The sequence below is a fragment of the Micropterus salmoides genome, unplaced genomic scaffold, assembly GCF_014851395.1.
Source record: "Micropterus salmoides isolate LMB-PRFRI ecotype aquatic unplaced genomic scaffold, ASM1485139v1 Ms_hic_scaffold_2091, whole genome shotgun sequence".
NCBI classification, from domain to species: Eukaryota; Metazoa; Chordata; class Actinopteri; order Centrarchiformes; family Centrarchidae; genus Micropterus; species Micropterus salmoides.
Window position 1 is genome coordinate 1 of NW_024041253.1, and position 15,890 is coordinate 15,890.

The following is a 15,890-nucleotide window of genomic DNA, read 5'->3' on the forward strand; positions in this document are numbered from 1 at the left end:
GCAAGATCCCAGAAATCAGGGCTTTTGCTACAGCCGCACTGTCTTGTTTGAAGTTGGGAAAAACCTCCATCCATTTGGAAAACATCAACTATGACCAAACAGTACCTTTGCCTTGACTCGGATTAAGCTCAATAAAGTCCATCATCAGATGATCAATGGTTTATCTGGTGATGGGCGTGCCGCTAGGGAACCCTTAATCCTCTCCCTGTGTTGTGTGTTAGGCAGATTGAGCACGTTTGGCAAAAGTTGTGAGCGTATGTTGTGAAACCTTTCATAAACCAGTGTTGCTTTAGTTGATCAAACATCCCTCCCTTTGACACATGATCTAACCCATGTGTCAATTTAGCATAATGTGGAAAAAAATGTTTGGGTAAACATGGTTTGTCATTGGGACCAGTCCACAATCCATCAGCATATTTACAACCAGCCTGTTGCCATGTGCGTTTCTCATCTGATGGAGCAAATTGTTGCATAGCATGCAATGTCAGAGGAATATCTGTGTCTGCGTGCAGGGTATGTGTGTGTGTCAGGCCCTGTTGAGCTGTGGTGCGGGCAGCTGCATCAGCTTTCGCGTTACCTGTAGAAACAAAGTCTTTTGCATTAGGCGTGGCTCAGGAGGGAGAGCAGGTTGGCCGTTAATCGGAAGGTCGGCGGTTCAATCCCTTGCGTGTCGAAGTGTCCTTGGGCAAGATACTGAACCCCGAATTGCCCCGGCTATTCCGCCAGTGTATGAATGAGTGTGAATGTTAATTTCTGTTTGAGCACTTAGGCTCAGTGTATGAATGTGCGTGACTGGTGAATGCAGATGTAGTGTAAAAGCGCTTTGAGTGGTCGAAAAGACTAGAAAGGCGCTATACAAGTACGGAGCATTTACATTAGTATGGGCCTGGCATTTGCATACAAAATTTACAAGCTTCAGTGAGTGCAACCAACTCAGCTGCTTGAGCTGAATAATGAGATAGCAAGGGGCCAGATTTCAGTGTCTCGTGTTGAGTGACTATAGCAAACCCAACTTGATTTTTTCCTGTGTTAAGCATTGCGTGAAGCAGACCCGTCATCAAAGAGAATCAGGTCTGGATTAGTTAGAGGTGTTTTAGACAGATCTGTACATGGAGTGCAAACCTGCTCAAGCACAGCAACACAGTTCTTCTCCGTCTCCTGGAATTGGGAGCAAAGTTGCAGGATTTAAAACATTACAGCGTTTGACAGTGATGTTAGGCATATCCAATAGAACAGTGGTGTATCGGAGCCAACGTGCTGTGGAGAGATGAGAGGTCTTCTGTTCAAGCAAGATCATAGAAACCGCATGAGGGACCAAAGGGTTAAATCAGAATAACCAACAATGTGATGTGATGCCATGACAGCTTTCTCAGCTGCTGCCACAGCTCTAAGACAACGTTGTAACCCTGCAGCCACTGGATCAAGTTTTGCTGAAAAAAAAGCAAGTGGTCTCAGTCTGTCACCATGTTGCTGTAGTAATACTGATGTCTATCCATTTTGGAAACATGTCAACTATCATCAACAGCACTTATTGCCTTTGCTTGGGTTTAGCTAAAAACCTCCCTCATCAGGTGGTCACATGGTTCTTCTGGGTGACACTCTGCTCTGTGTGTGTAAAACAGCCTCTCTGAATGAGTTTCAACCTTGAGCTTCCAGGCTGTCTGATAACACACCTCACACACAGACTTGTTCTCATCACATTCCATAGTTTTGCATTCAGTTTCCCCTTTTCTCAGTGGAGGAGAGCGCATGGGCAAAACTCTGGACCATGTTTAAAAAAAAGGAATTTAAACAATAACATCAAACAACAAGGAACGAGCAGGCAGCATTCTTTTCCTGTAGAAATGGGGTCAATCTGTTAGCGTGCATCACATTTTATCATCAACACGGCAGCAGCTCACAAAGAAACATCCAGCATAACATAAAGCAACAGACACAGCAAGAAACATGACAATAAGGACCAGGCATCTGGTTTGCTTCCAAGATGTAGTGTCAGAACAGGTCATGTGATCGTCCTTCGGTCAAGTCAAGTAAGAACGTAGGTCAGGTCTTTGTCGTCCCCGAGTACAGGTAGACTATAGAGAGCCATTTCAGTCAGTGAGGCTCTGTCAGCTCAGCTTCGTCAGTTCAAGTCAGTCAAGTGCACTGTTAGTTTACCATGAATCATGGGAGAAAGGTTTCTCTCTCTGTTCATTCTTTGTCAGTAATGGGATCCCTTGTCCATAAAATCATCATCACCTTCTTTATGGTGATGTTGAGGTGATGTTGAGGTTTTGGAATAGATGAAAAGGCTTGAATGCATTGGGAGAGAGAGCTTTACTCTCATCGTGATCACATTCCCAGAGAAGTTATTCTGTCTATTCGAATTGCAATTAGAGACAGACAGCCAGCCATTGTGGGCGAACAGCTTTAGCAACACAATGGTCATCTCAGCACGCTTCGTGTGATGGACTGCAGAACGGAAACCGACCAGCCGCGCGGGAAATGTAAAATTTTAATCTCTGTGTACCAATGTCCACCTTTGTCCCTGTACTGTACGTTTTCTCGTACTGTGATGGCTTAGAACAGAGTTTTTGATGGCTATTTTCTCACTATTGTCCTCTTTGTGTAAGTCTTCAGCTTGCAGGTCCTCTCGTCTGTCGATAAGACGCTGTGAAATTCGGCATCTTTATTCCAACAGCAGTTTCTGGCCTTGTCCTGCTCAGAACATGTTCTTTTCCGATGAACTTTATTTCAGACCGCTGTAACCATAAGGTGATGATCATGTGAACTTGGAGAGCTCTACATGATCTGTTCTTGAATGCAAACATGTTGTTGTGATTGGCCTGCATCCGCTACATCGCTGTACTGAGTCCATTCTGTGCTCCAGCCTACTTTCTTGTGAAGCTAGAGTGAAGTATTTTGTTGAGATTGTAGAACTCTTGCAGGTCTCCAAAGTGGAGGTGTTGTTTGAGCTGGTTTGCTACTCAGCTGTCTTTGTTAAGTCATTATGGCATCCTTTGATAAACGGTCCAAACTGCTCCAATTGCATGTGAGGCTGTCACGTGACCCGTCGCTTCAACAATGTTCCAAATACAAAATATTCCTTTTATAATTGGCATTTCCATGACTGGGCAATACGATGTGTTGCATTACTGTTACCGGACCAGAACAGTGCTTCTGTAGGTCTTTAATGTTGGATTAGATCATCATCTCTCTATGGCTTATGGTGTTTCAGCAGCAGTTTTAACATCAGCATAGTCTTCATCCTTGGATGGATCTGGGACTGGAGCATATCGGAGGAGGAGGAGCAGAGTCCAGGACTGGATCAGCTGGAATGGATTCCATGACTTGTGTACCTCAGTTAAAGAAGAGATAATGTGTTAGTTTGTTCTTGTTACTCCCCTCGAGTTTTAATAAGGGCTCAAGTCATTCCTGGGTTTTCACGGGCATATTTATTCGATGACGGGCATGTCTTTACATGTTCACTTGCATTTCCAAATTGCCGTCAGAACTGGTATATAATAAAACACAGAAAAACGTAAATTAACCTTAAATTCTTGACATACTTGCAAACAATACTAAACAGAATCACATAGAAACTAAGAAATAAAGTATACATTTATGCCATGTAAAATAATTGGCTTGTTACAAACACAGTCACGTAACACAAATAAATGACAAAGAAAGAGAAAATATACCTCATTGGCCACATGAACCCGAGAGGGTAAACTTAGGTTATTAGTCTTCAATCCACGACGACAAAACTTATGGATAATCTTAACAATCTTCCATGGCTTAGAGAAAACTGCAGCACATTTCTCTCATCTAGATCTTAGCGAGTGTACCCATACAGCGTCCCTGTAGCAACAAATTATCATTTCCGCACGGAACAAAAAAATAAGTTCCACCCTTTTCCTCACAGTTTTTAACAAAAGAAATAATCATGAAATTATTATTTATTGACCATGAAATATTTCAATCATATGATTTTTAACCTCATATATATTTATATTTTAATTGTGAACCATATTTAACAGAAATGCATGAGTTGCCTTTGATTGCAGCTACAGTTCTTATGGTGTCTTTTTAATAGTTTCCTTTTATCCTTATTTTATCTAGTCAAATGTTCTGTTTTAAGTCTTTACACATTCCCTTAATTCTAGTTTATATAGCAATCTGCCTTAAATGGTAGGTTTCACCTTGTTTTTTTTGTTTTGTTTTGTTTGTTTTTTCCTCTGAACAAGGCTGCCTGCTCTTCTGCATCTCTCCTTTCCTTTCTCTTCAAACATGTCTTTAGCTGCTCCAAATATATATATATTTTTGAACTAAAACTCACATTTAACACATTTCAACCCACTTATCAAATTGTCCCATAGATGTTTTATCTTTTTCAGTCATAACTTTTACAACTGGCAGAAGGATTTTAGGAGCTGTTTTCCACTCAGTTTACCAGTTTTTACTCCAACACATAACCTCTCATCTCTAATGTATGTCTCTCTATGTTTCACATTTTCCTTCACCCTCATTGTGAGGCATTTATTTGGCATACTTCCTTTGCCTTCTCTTACTTTCTGATCCTGCCTTCCACATGCATGACGCTTTCAAATGCTTATGTTTAAAATGACACTTTCTTCTTTGTCTTTTTACCCTTAAAAAAAAAAAACTTTTCTACCTGTTGTAATTGCCTCTGACTGAATAGGAAACAGAATTTATTCACCAATAATGTTTTTGTCATTCTTCACCATATTTCTTTTGCATGCATTGTATGATAGATGAAGAATAATCAGGTCTCTCACCTTTGCTTATTTTGCTCGTTTGACTTCCCATCTCCCACACTATAATTCTTTGCTTGTACAAGTCTTTCCAGGGACTCTAAGACCCTTAGATACAGTCGTCACTGTAAATCCAGATTGTTTACGGCTATAAACTCTGGCAAAAGCGGTCGACAGTGGAAAAAAACAGTCCTCTTCACAGCCCTGTTAAGACTCCAAAATTGCTCGAACAGCGGAGAAACCCTTGTTGTCCTGTTTTTTTTTTGAATATTTTTTAACTTTATTATTATTATTATTTTTTATTTTATATATTTTTTATTGCTCCTCTTTTTGTTCCTTTTTTTCTGCACAGCCCTGTTTAAACCCCAAAAGGAATTAAAACAGCGCTGCTCAAACCACTAAATGGTTAGAACAGCGGAGAAATACCTTGTTTCTACACGGCCCTGCTCAACCGGTCAAAACAGCGGAGAGAATCTGCAGTGATTTTGCTCGGCCCTGTCAACCAGTTAACAGCGGAGAAAAACTTCCTTGTAATTCTGCTCGGCCCTGTTAACTAAGGATCCACGTGTGAGATGGTACAATCAAAATAGCAATCTTAAGCTGAAAGTCTAAAAAAACTAAGAAAAACAAAAAACAAAAAATAAAGAACAAACGCAATTTTGTAGTTTATTTCAGACACTCACCGTTTTTAAGGACAACGTAGGTCCAACTCTTTTTTGAGATGGTAGTGGCAACGGTCCGGGGCGCGGACGGTCGACCTTCTCTTAAGTCAGCGAGGTGGAGGCTGAGACACTTGACTCCAGGCTGATCAGTCGCCGGCCGTCTCAGGTCCCAGACAAACTTTGTCAAACCATCCCACTTCTGACACCAAATGTAGCAGGTGACTTTATACTGTAAGGGTATTACGCAGCTATCCAGGAGAGGAAGGGAGTAGGGACCAGCTGTCCTGAGATGAAGGCCTATCAAGGACAGTCTGATAAGAAAACTCTCTAACGAGCATCTTTCCCATGGGAAACTTCACCTAGCTGTAACATAATAAAATAATCAAATACCACACAGTGAAACACTGGTCTATTCTGATGAAGCGTGCAGGGTGAAACAGTAAACACAGTAAAATATCAAATTTCCATCACACTTGCGTCCTGTATTTGGGTCCTCCAACCTGCTCAACCCACACCCACCGTAACAGTTGTAGCACATCCTCTCGCTCGTCTGTCTCCCTCATGAACACCGCATTAAAAATAAACTACAGTATGAAAGGGGCTGTTGCTTTATTTTTCTAAATAGACATTACATTGTTAGTATTGTGGTTATAGTACTTGCTTTTAATTTTAGTTCCATAGCAAAAATCTTTGTTAAACAGTTAAAAGTTTTAAAGTTTGTATAAATCAGTGAATTATAGGAGGAGCCTACGCTGTCTTGTCTTTTCCCCTGGTTTCCCCCTGACATTGATACTGGTGTTCATTCTGAATAATAAACCTTGTTCACTTAATGGTAACGTTAACTAGTTAGGCTGTGTTGGACATCAGTAATTCACTTTAAAGATATATAATTGGTTAAATGGTTTAATTAGGGTTAGGGGGAGACAAAAATAATCGTCTACTAATCAAATCAATAATTAAGATTAGTCGACTAGCGAATTCACCATCGAAGTTCGGGGCATATACATTTACCAACAAAACTTTTCTTTGCATTAGAGTACCAGCAACAAAGGTATCTGCCATTCCTATCAGCGGTAACATCAGTGGATGAGAACTGCACTTTTTTGTTTATTAAAATGGCGACTCCTCTAGCTTTTGAATTAAAGTTTGAGTGGAAGACTTGACTTACCCAAGGGCAATGTAACCTATGGTGATCTTTAATACGAAGGTGAGTCTCCTGTAAATCAGAGTTTAAACGTTTCAAGAGTGCAAAAACCTTAGATCTCTTAACAGGATTACCCATACCTCTAATATTCCAACTGATAAATCTGAGAGGTGTGCCTGACCCAGCGATGCTGGGATCTATATTGCCATTAACTATTTAAATAAAAAAATAAATAAAAAAATGCAAATGATCATAGAGAGCTGAGGTGGGACACCCTCCTCCCATCATACCCCTGAACACAAATACACCCAAAGTCCCCATATAACCACAGAACAAAGGAGACAGCAGTGTTTCCCACATTGACCAAAAGTTGCCCACAATTGATCCTTTACTAAGCCACGCCCCGAATACATAGCTGGCCAATCACAGCACAGTATAGGACTCACTCTAACTTAAGTCGGACACTTTCATGGCTGCACTCCATTGACTCTAATGATGTAAAAACAGTCATTTTCTAGCTTTTTTTGGCTGTATTTTTCTAAGATCTGGTCAAACGCTGTTCCTGGGGCACTTACAATAGTTACAGCAGCTACCCAGAGAGGTTGATAGAAGTACGATTTATTCTCTTTTCAAAACCTAAAATAAATCCAGCTAACTTAAAACTAATCCAACTCAATGGGACCTAAAAAAGTCCTACTGTTCTGCTTTTTCACTTGTACTGTGTGATCGGTAGACTTTAGCTTCTATCTTTAATTTTTTTCACGTCAGTTTGAGTCAGTTTGACAGCCTGAATACAACCTTCAAATCTATAATGCAACTGAAAAACTGTCTGCTTCTTTCTGAGATCGCTTTTTCCAACTAATTTGACAATATTTCTCCGGGGAGTGCAGTAATAGACAGTGGTAGCGCCGACAGTTTGTCGGACTTAGCAACAGAAACTAAGGGGGGTGGGGCTTAGCGATTCACATAGTCAGTAAAGGCTGTATAGGCTAATATGCAACTGCAAATGTTGCAGGTGTAGCCCAGAGCTGCCCATGAAACGGAAGAAACCTGATGACTGTTTTATTTTAATTTGTATAATGAATGTATTTATCTGTGTATGGACACATTTTGTTTCCTTTGAGCTCAAACGTTTGACAAGTTAGCACAAGTAATGTAGCCTATAGTGATTTTTCTGGGCAGTGTTGTGAATGTTTTTCTGTCCTCTGTTAATAGAGGTGCCACTGCCGTATTTTTTTTTGTACGTTTATGTGCTATATTTGGGCTGCAGTTCTGTTGTATTTGTACTAAATGCTGCATCGTGTATGAAAGAGTAGAAGCTACTGGGTTTCTGTTTTTTCACACAAAGACCAGTTTATTTTTATTTTGTTTGTACATTTGACACCAGTTTCTTCAGTGGAACAATAACTGTATTTTACTTTAGGCTATTTCCATAAAATTACCAGCCCTAAATTTGGGAAGACAACACAAGAAACCCAACAAATTGCATTTGAAGTTGTGTGTGTAACTTGTCCTGGCTTCATATAGTCTAATTTATTGTAAAAGACAGGTCCACCAATCGTGTGACTGCAAGAAACAAGTGTTTTAATCATCCCGACAGTGACGTTAAACTGATTGTTAAACTGTATATTCTTCTAAAGTGAAAAAACTTTGACATGGCAAATTTCAGGATGTGTTAAATACTAACTAATCTGTCGTATGATCACAGAAGCTACAATAACGGAACTTGCTTTAAAAAACATGTATTTAACAGCCATGTAGCTTTGCTCACATTCTCAATGACTAATGTTACATGGATTCAAATATGGTGACATTTAAGAAGAAAATGAAACAACATTTATTTATATACATAGTAATTTAAGGAATAAAAACTTGGATAATCTCTAAGATTATAAAGTGCACCATATGCTGGGAAGTATAAGCTTTTTGGCAAATATTCTGCCATATAATTACCCTGCTGTAAGCTCCACATTTGTGCTGTGAAATCGTGAAGTCCTTGGGAATTGTGTAAAGATTTGAGCACTGCAGTCTCTGATTTTCATTTCTTGGCCAACCTGAGTCCCATTTTGTCCAGAGCAGAGGTTTAGGAGCAGCCTTAGTTCCAAGCTGGGCCAACATTGCTCTGATCCCACTCTCTTTCTTCTTCTCTGGGCGATAACAGCTACGCTGTTGGTGCTGCCATTGCTGTTGCATAACTCACCCCTAAGTTTATATAAAAGTTAATCAAATAGTCTCTATCCATAGTTATCACCCAAGGAGTGTTTTAAGTAGGTGGTAGCTGGAGCAGGCACTGTGCACCCTCTGCTTTGGGGAGAAAAGCTGCTCCATTGTGCAGGCTCCACAAGAGGCCATGAGTTACTATCTTGAGGGCCTGGGGGGGCTGCATAGAATAGTATTGCGAGTTTCAGAGTTCTTTCCAGAGATTTTACGCAGTCCAGAGTTAACCTTCTCAACAAAAACTACTGCGGAGTAAGACAAGACTAAATATGCGACTAAAAAGTGCAGATAAATTACAGTTTTAATCGAAATCCAAAACTCTCGTCCTACTCCATTAAAGCTCAGCAGCGCCCCCCCCATTGAGCACTTTTAATTTAAATGTACTGCTATGTACACAAAAGTGCAATAACATGTGGTTTGCAAACAAATAAGGTGCTTTTAACCACCAGTATTCCGTTTATTTAATATTTATTGTAAATCTCAACTTAAAAATGAATGTATCAGAATCAGCTTTATTGCCAGGTATATATATATACGAGGAATTTGACTCATTGACCATTACTCACAACGTGCTTACTAATACAATAATACAGTAATAAAATCAAACACAGGCTACAGTATAGAGAACACATATACATACACTATAAACAAAAACAAAATAGATTGAGACAAAAGTGCAATGGGCAGAGTGCAAAGGATGCAAGAGTAAATTATTATTATCATGATGTACATGTCGGGGTAGATGAGATATACAGGTGCACATACACATACATGCATACATGTAAACAGTGTGATGGAGCAAAGTGCAAATAAATAAGTATTATGCAGGTGTTATGTACTTGAGGTAGGTGTATTGGTATACAGTATATACAATATGACAATATAACCATATTGTATAACAGCTCTGAAATAGAGAATGATGAATAAATGATAAGTGGTACCCCAGTAAACAGGTGACTGATTAGAGACAAAGTTACTGGGTTATTGCACAGGAATTGTTCCTGACACTGTGAGGCAGAAATCAGCTGTTCATCAGAGTGATGGCTTGTGGGAAGAAACTGTTCCTGAGTCTGTTGGTTTTGGCGTACAGTGCTCTGTAGCGCCTACCAGAGGGGAGGAGCTGGAACAGGTTGTGTCCGGGGTGAGATGGATCTGCAGTGATGTTTCCTGCCCGTTTCCTGACTCTGGAAATGTCTTGAGAAAAAAAAAGTCCTGAATGGAGGGCAGGTTGGCACCGATGATCTTTCTGTATTCTTGACTGTCCGTTGTAGTCTGACCCTGTCCTGAAAATCAAATATAATGTATCATGTAATGAAATCAAATATTAAACCAAAGCTATTTTCCACTGCCAGCTTTCCTGGGGGTTTTTTCTGAACAGGTATCAGCAGAAACATTTTTCTTTTATCAGGGAGCAGCAGAAACAGTCTATTTTCTGTTAGAGTGAGGTGAAGTGGTCGAGCACAAGGGGTTGCAACAAGTGGGTGCGTTCCCGTGAAACTGTCGCGGTTGTGCACGTCTCACTCACACGCCCGTCACTGAAGTTGTCTTGAACTTTTTTTTACGCGACACGCAGCACAAATCATTGGAAGAGAGACTGATCCTGATCAGCAGGAGGGAATTCATATGGCAGAGCATCCCCGCAAAACTAGATGAAGACCTATCAGGTAAAGTTATGTAGCCTATAATTTGAATTTAAGTTAAACTGGCTACAGCTGTGTAGAGCACAGAAGCCGTTCCCAAGTTACCATCAATAGAGCGCCTGCCGTTTACTCGCGGAGAGCTTGTCTCCCCTGTCTGTCTGATCAACCCCGTGGGGCCAAGCGACTACGTTGTGATTTTAAGAACGTTCCTAAGACAGACATCTTCCCCAATACTAATCAGCATGCAGTGTGTAGCTATCCACTTCACTGTGGCATTTGATCGCTTGTCTTGCTTTTGTCTATACTTCTCCCACACGCTGCATCCAACAAAGTCTGCTGAAGCCTCCCTCCACTGCTTGTTTGGGTGTGTGATTTGCAGGCTGATCAACACCTGTGACCCATGGTTTGACTGTATGTGTATTCAGAGCCAGTGAACAGCGGACTTTCAAAATAATAATTAAAAATAAAACTGTTAATGTGCGATAAAATAATTGTCTGCGTTAATTAATGCGCTAATAACATGTTAACATGCCCAGCCCTATTATTATTAATTATAAAAGGTAAAAGAACACAGTTTAACAGTACAGACAATTTATAAAAACTTCAGGTATAAATCGAGATTGTGAATCAAACAGATAGCAGCATACTACACACACTTTACACACTGGGTTTACCACACACAACAAGAGTACACACTAGTACACACAAGTGTTTTTTATTTGTTTCAAGTGCAGCTTCTTTACAGTTTTTCCCGATAGCTAACACACTAGTGAATGTTGAATGCTTAGCCCAAAGCATGAAAACCTTAGCTTTTGCAACTGTGGCGAGGCGAATAGTTTGCGGCTCCCGCTAAGAAGCCTGGCTTTGACCCTACTGCAAATTTCTAAGACATTAAACCAACAACAACACCTGGGGAATTTCAACCCAAGAAATATAATTCAGCAACACTGATAAATGAAGGCACACAGGTTTCTCTTACTTTGAGGAGAGAGGGTCAGAGACGTTGTTCCATTCACAACGCAGTTCCTTTTCTTTTTAAAAGGCTTTTCCCAACACGCATACTGTTAAAAACATACAGAACTGCGAGAAAACCACTATTAAGTCAATGAAAAGCAAAATCTGTTAGTTCAACAAAAAAAAGCCCTGTTCATTTAAATCCAAAGCAAACAACAGATATTTACAACGGAAATAAAGTTTCTTTCAAGGGAAAGAAAACAAAATAAACAAAACAAATTATTAACAATATTTACATCATGTCTAGACGCACAAAAAAGCCTCATGGAGCCATTGCCTAAACCCAACAGGAAGTCGGCCATTTTGGATTCAATCGTCATTTTTCCTATGCAGTCTAAACCCATTGACGATTAAAAGTTGTGCAAATGGTGAGTTTTCGTGAAACGGCATGCCTGTGGCGTGGTGTCCAAAATCGATGATTCGCCATAAAACAGGAAGTTATTGTAACTTCAGACTACATGCTCACATCTGCACAAAATTTTGCATACATTATAAGAGTCCCACCCTGAAAACATCCACATGCCAATATTCACTCAGTCATAGCGCCATCTGCTGGCAACAGGAAATGACACGTTTTACCCTGTATATGAACATATGAACTTCAAAACTGTCCCAGGAAACCCTTAACACATTGATGAGGCCATGTTGTAAAACTTGTGAATTTTCGGTTTACGACTTGGCAGTGGCGTGGCGGCGAAGTGCCATGCTGCACCATGACACAGGAAGTTGTTGTAACTTTACTGTAGATGCTCAGATCTGTACGAAATTCTACACGTTTAATAAGAGTTCCACCCTGAACACATGTACATGCTGACATTCACCCACAGTCATAGCGCCACCTGCTGGCAACAGGAATTGATCTTTAAACGAAGCAGCCCCCACAGCACGTTTGACCTATATGTATGAAATTTCTGTGGCACATGTATCATGTCCAGACGTACCAAAAAGCCTCTTGGAGCGATGCCCTAAACCCAACAGGAAGTCGGCCATTTTAAATTTTATTGTCATTTTGTATTATTTACAGGCTCCGTACTTTAACAAACTCCTACAGAATTAGTCTGACCAGCTTCAGGTTGTCGCTGTCTACTCTAAACCCGTTGACGATTAAAAGTTGCACAAATGGTCAGTTTTCGTTGAATGGCATCCAAAAATCGATGATTCGCCATGAAAGAGGAAGTTGTTGTAAGTTCAGCACCAAACTTTACAAGCTTGATAACAGTCCCGCCCTGAACACATCTACATACCAATATTCAGTTGTAGTCATAGCACCAAGTGCTATGTAGCGCCATAAAGGGGACACAGGAAGTGATGATTAACACATTTGTGCAGCGTTCCGAAGCGCATGGCAAATTCACAGCTGCACAGGCAGAGCTCCAGACTCTGAAACGTGGCCACCTCAACGTGCTACATGTGCGAGGGCCCGCCCGACGCTTTTTAAATATTTTTATTTTATTTTTAAATATATATATATATATATATATATATATATATATATATCTATCTCGATCTCATTAGTCGGGGACAGCCCTAGTCCACACTAACAGTGAGCCTGGGATACCAAGTAACCCAAATTAACAGCTTGCAACACTATTATCAATGACCACACATGAGCGCATTTACTCTTACCACTGAAGCAGCTGTGCACATTGCTGCGCACAGTGATGTGGGTGCTTGGTGGCAGTAAGAGGAAGGGGCCATGCCACCCTTTATACCTTCCTGCTTCCTGTTTAACCATTACCTGCCATCTGCTGACCCTGCCCACACCTGTCAATTAACACAGCAATGGGCCTCTAACCTCATGCTGCCACACAACCATGCTTACACAGAAGGCACCAAAAGGACAAACACAATTTCAGCAAAACATTACACACAGTTTCTCACATTACGTTTTATTAAAAAATACTGTAATAATGCAAGTTCAAAGTGAAAAGTTTTTAGTCAGATTACATAAAAGAGATCAGACACCTGAACGGCAGTAAAACAAAGTGAACAGTGCACCTTTGTTTATATTACTGTGAGTAGTAACAACGTTAGCTGTCGGCTAACTGTAAGCCCGCAGCGTTACTTCTACAGGCTACACACAGCAATATAAACAACTGTGCCTGTTCTCTTCAAGTCGTTCTTATAAAATACATCCAGCAACCTACAACAAACACACCGCTGCAATCACGGATATGAGGTTGTCAGGTGAAAGGTCATAATGTGGGTCATTTTATTACGGCTAAATTATTATTCATTCATTTACCAATACTTACATTAGGCAGGCCTTCACAAATTCTTTTTAAATAAATAGCCCAAAGGAAATGTTGCTTTGACAGAAGGGCACTTCCCAATGGGCAAAGGGGCAGGTGCTCAAGTAGTGTTTTGGGGCTGCCACACTAGCCGCTAGGTGAGAATTATGCTGTGTGTTACATAGTGACGCAGAGAGGTTACTGAAGTAAAGGCTGGACTACAATCCAGCAGTGTTTTCAGTGGGAGATGGGAACTCCCTTTGGGCTGGACTTTGGGCTTTTTCAGTTTGCAAACCTGTTACATGCACAAAGAATATAACACAATAAAGGAGAGGGGAAAAGCCAAAAAGAACAATACCACCTCTTTAAATAGTAAATGAACACCAATCAGTCACAGCTGTAGCACTACAGATAGACCTCAGGTAAGCTGCCCTCTTTCTCCACATTTGTCAATCCAACTGAGGAAGTCTTTTCAGCAACCACATGCCTGCATGTCTCTTCTGCAAGCAATGGAGGAGGCATGTGGAGACATTCAGGTGGGGTCAGACCACGGTTGGATACACAACACACAAGATGATATTTTCTCCGCTGCCCGACCAGGGAGGACGTTGCATGTTATGTGGAGGAGGTGATGTGGCCAGACCCTAATAGAAGGCGTGATCCATAAAGCTATCTGCACGATCCTTTACACAAGTATTTCTCTTTGCCAGTCCACTATCATTTTGCTTTTTTTATTGCTGTTGTACTGATTACTGTGCTGGGATTGTCTGTCTGTTTTTGTAAAAACATGTAAAGAAAAAAAAAAAATTCCTGAAGCTGTTCCATTTTTGTGTTTATTGAAATGTGAGTAGATTTACTAAACAATCTTTCCCAGAGATCTGTTTGATGAAATAAAAAAAAGTCTACAAAGCACTAAACATTTTTGTGTTGAATAATGCTCAGTGTGTTGCTGCTGCTGTGAATGTTTAAGAAACATGATGCATGTTTCCATTGATCCAAAAATGCCCTTTTGAAAAAAGAAGTGCTAGGTTTTGATTGCAGAAATTTGAAGTAGAAGTGAGTTTATCTCCAGGTGTTGTTTCTTATTTGGCTTGTGTGCAGAGTTTAGACACAGTGGGTCAAATTCTGCATTTTGTGTGTAACTAACCAGGAATTGGTCAGGAAACTGATTTTGGTGGAGGAGTGTGGTGGCAGGCTGACTGGCGAGGCACGAGGGAGAACCGTGTGGGGGAAGTCCGAGGGGAGAGGGCAGGTGGGCGAGCTCAGCTGACTCGACGGAGGTGAGTGAACCTGGGAAAAGGCAGACAGACACAGGGAAAACTAAGGGAAACAGAGATGATGCAGGTTTCTCAAGGGCAAAGTGGCACCAGGTTTGGAGCAACGACGATCAAGCAGCGATTGTGTGGAGAACTGGGGTTGAAATACTGGCAGGGATGGAGTTGATTGCTGGCAGGTGTGGCAGGCGGAGGAGGTGGCTGACGAGGTGCGGGTGCGGACTGTCAGCTGGGCTCAGGAGCAGAGAGAGAGAAGGAGAACACAAGCAAGGGGAGCAGAGGCGACAGACAGGCAGGCCAAAACACAATCACAAGAAAAAGAAATAAACAGGACACTCACCGTCAGCCGGGCTGCCACCACAACACTCTCCTATGTATTGTGATTGTTGCGTCCTCTCCTCTGGCTCCTCCCAGCTCCCCTCATGTTCATCTCTGTTTGGATGCTACTTACTCTGATTAGCGTCTGAAATGACCTCTTCCATGATTCCATGAGTATTCCATAAATACTCTTTTATCGCAGTTAAGGAGCTGATATTTGTGTCTCCTGTTTAAAGGCAGTAGATGCTCTCAGCTGTGTGTGTGTTGAGTTATTTGTCACAAACAGCAGGAGGCGGCTGCCTCGTTAGCTCCATGTGCTCTGGGGAAATTCACTCCTGTAACTTGTGTCAGTCGACTTTTCTTTCCGCAGTTGTCAGCCAATTATCAGAAGCCGACAGCGCAGCAGCTGCCTGTCTGGGTGAAGATGTGTTGGCCTGTTTTAGGAAACCTGTTAAGTTGTGTCAGGATGATTCAACACCTCTGATTTCCTCCTGTAAGATACAATGTGGTGTCAGTCATGGCAGAGAGTAGAGTTGCTGCAACAAGTCCAAACAGATGGTTCTTACATTTTGGTATTTTTAACACAAGTTATACAAAGTGCCTGGTTCAAACTTTCTTATTAAACCAACCAGGTTT

General features: G+C 41.0%; 1 long non-coding RNA gene across 1 annotated transcript; it reads right to left on the reverse strand.

Moving 5' to 3' along the window:
- Positions 1-14,495: 14,495 nt before the first annotated feature.
- Positions 14,496-15,350, reverse strand: LOC119915365. The gene is made up of 2 exons (XR_005446937.1): positions 15,277-15,350; positions 14,496-14,952 (listed from the first exon to the last, which is right to left on the reverse strand). It is a non-coding gene; the product is annotated as an uncharacterized LOC119915365 (long non-coding RNA).
- Between the last annotated feature and the right edge of the window lie 540 nt (positions 15,351-15,890).